The 3,272-nt window shown below is 28.6% G+C and overlaps 1 long non-coding RNA gene across 1 annotated transcript; it reads left to right on the top strand.

Moving 5' to 3' along the window:
* On the top strand, positions 1 to 1,129 carry LOC139906590 (uncharacterized). Its single transcript, XR_011782224.1, has 3 exons — positions 1 to 165; positions 219 to 357; positions 420 to 1,129. It is a non-coding gene; the product is annotated as an uncharacterized lncRNA (long non-coding RNA).
* The last annotated feature ends 2,143 nt before the right edge of the window (positions 1,130 to 3,272 follow it).

Genomic DNA, 3,272 nt, shown 5'->3' with positions numbered 1-3,272 from the left:
CCCGAGGAACCATCATTAAATTAATGGAGGATGTTGGTACTGATGTCATTTATAGAAATACATATAAAAATGTTTTGAGTCATCCACACCAAATGATGATCAAGTTATCAGTAAAAAGTATTTACGAATATCGAAATGGAACTCTGAATTTTGTACTATCTCACAGTAAGTATTCAATTTTTTTTTAAATCTAACCATAAAATATGATTCTATTTTAGCTAAACATATCAAGAATTATGATACACAACTCAGTAAAGGGCAAAACAACTGCTTAAATGGTCACAATTACGGGGGTAGTTGCTTTGGATGGTTTGCAACTAGTTTGTCTGAGACTACTTACTTCGCTTTAAGACTTGGGTATGATAATTAGGTTTTCCAATATATCATAGTCAATAAATATTACTTTTTTATCACTAAAGGCTTAGCTATGGTTGATGGGCTCCAAGAAATGGTGTTCAGAAAACTCATAAAAGGCAAAAACAACTGTTTAAATGGTCACAACAACGAGGGTAGTTACATTGGGTGTTGCATTATAATTAACAATTGTGTATATCCATCATGATAATAGTATGTTGTTATATAAGCATACCAAAATAACGGGGGAAAATCTTTTTGATGCTCTTAATAGGGAGTAATATCACCGGACATTACTACATAATTAGCTTTTGCTCTAAATCTTTACGATGAATTTATTTATAACATTTTTTTATTAGTATATTTATTGTCTAATTTTATGATTTTGACATTTACTTTATTATTAATAATTAGTTAGATCTCATTGGTAGAGATATATTTATCCTGTGCACAATTGTATATAGCAACTTCCACATGAAGAAGAGGGGTGATCTTTTTGATTAAACTCCACATCTCGCTTGTGTATTGCAACCTAAAGTTATGACATATTTAACTGAATTCCGATGTTAAAACAAGAAAAAATTATCTGGATCAATCTATTATTTCAATATTCTGTATTTATAATTTATTATTATTAATAGTTATATGATTTTAATTGTTTAATTTTGTATATTTAACTTAAATGTTTAATGGTTTATTTTTTAGTATGTAGATTATATTTAATTAAAGCCTTCTTTTTTAAACTTTGAGCTTCAAATATATTTCAAATACTCTACTTTGTCGTTTCATTAGCTATTATTCTGAGAATAAGGTTCATAATGAATTACAATTTCATGGAGTGTGACGTTTTCAAATCTACTGTAACGGATAAAAAACGTCAAAGTCAATTATACGTAGTATATCTTCATTAAACATTTTGCTAATAAATACATTCGTTATACCCTCAAAAATCATAATAAAGCAGGCAGATGATAATCACATCAGTATTTTAAACAATGATACCATATGTCTTTTTCCCCCTCCTCCTTGCACGCGTTTTTCTCTACAATATTATCAACTATATAGATTATTTATTCATAAAGTAAGTATAATTCCGTACATTAGTCATGCGAGAAGAAAATTGCCCTGTCGCCTTGATGTTTGAGATAATTAAGAAAAATCAGCTAATGCTCCATATGGAATTGTTCATGTTTTTGAGTACAGAATAGACTCTCTCCAAATCTCTTTGACTTCTACCCGGAATTGACATTGTATTCTTACAAAACCCATTTACTAAGTGAAGAAAAAATTCAAACTGATGCTTCCAAATTTACGAGATCTAGTCAGAAATCAATTAGATTTGCAATATTCGTAAGAGGAGCAACAGCAGTTGCGAGACCAAAACAAACAAAGGCCAAACATATTCATAACTGGCTCAGACTTTGTGGTAATTGACTTGCGTCATAGTTTGAATAAATATAATAATTGGCTGAGTATGTTTTCCAAAGTGTATAATAGAATGTTCACATTCGTCCCAAAGTAAATTAATCCACTGTTTGTGAACTAAGATATTTTATACCTTGAATTTGTACATTTTATCGCAAGTACTTTTCATTGCGTTCCCAAAATATTAAGTCAGATTATATATAATTTATTAGTATATTTAGCTATTTACAATCGAGGTTCACTTATTTTAATTAAACATTTTGCCTCAAAATTGTTTCTATAATTTTCCTTTTGAGGACTAAGGGGTAGAATTATAGCCGAAAACATCTAATACTGGAGCTATTAATACACACAATCTCATCCACAATAGTATGTTTTAATTTGACTACCCAAATACGCATAAAATAATTAATATTTCTTAGAAAAACTTTATTTTTACTAAAGAATTAACAAAATATATATTGTTAAATCCCCGAAGCTCATGTTGTTAATATTCTCTTAAAATAAGTATTTATAAGAATTTGAATGGCTATTTACGAGCGAAAAATAAATCAAAATTTAAGTGACGTAATTATTAATCATTGTACAATTGTTTATCATTTCATTAAATACGTTTAATTTTGGGATCTCTTTTTCACTCAGTTCACAAAGCACGTTATAGAAGCATGTTCACTAACGGAGAGTTGACCATCTCACTCCATTGGTGGGTGTAGCGACCCCTTTTAGAGTCAAGACACACAGCTTGGGAATCACTGATCAAGAAAAGAAAGGAAATTTGGGTTCTCATAATATATGAAACCGAAAAAAAAAACACTCCGTAGGGTGACAATGAAAAAAAAATCGGCCAATAAAGTGAGACCTGAAAATATCAGTACACGATCTGGCCGAAAAATCAATCTACATCGGTCCACCAAAAAAAAAATTCCTTCAGACCGAACCAGAAAATAATTCGATGCTGGACCGATTATCAACAATAATACCCACCAGTGGCGTACGCAGGGTGTAGGCTGGAGGGGTTGTAGCCTGCAAATAAAGGAATATTAAATTTTTACTATAATATTTTAATTTTTTTTCCATAAAATTTTTACTTTAAATCAACAGCTCAAGATTTTTGAATTTTTTTTCTAAAGAATACATTTTTTTGTGAACAGCTGTGGACTTTTGAAATTTTTTTCCAAACAATTTAATTTTTTGAGTATAGCTATAGAATTTTGAATAGCTATTTATTTTTGAATCTTTTTTCAAAAAATAAAGTAATAAGATTTTTAATTTTCTGTGAATAGCCGTTGATTTTCGAAGAAATACAAACATACAAAAATTTAATTTTTAGAGAATAATTATGGAATTTTGAAGAAAAAAACATTCTAAAAAACTCGTTATTTTAAAATTTTACTAAAAATTTATTTTTTTAAGAATAGCCATGGATTTTTGAATTTTTTTTCTAAAAATATACTTTTTCTAATCTTTTTTCCAAAATGTATAATTAATTTTTT

This window comes from Lepeophtheirus salmonis, chromosome 11, assembly GCF_016086655.4.
Source record: "Lepeophtheirus salmonis chromosome 11, UVic_Lsal_1.4, whole genome shotgun sequence".
Lineage (NCBI taxonomy): Eukaryota > Metazoa > Arthropoda > Copepoda > Siphonostomatoida > Caligidae > Lepeophtheirus > Lepeophtheirus salmonis.
The sequence above is the reverse complement of the archived record's forward strand: the minus strand, read 5'-3'. Positions and strand labels throughout refer to the sequence as shown.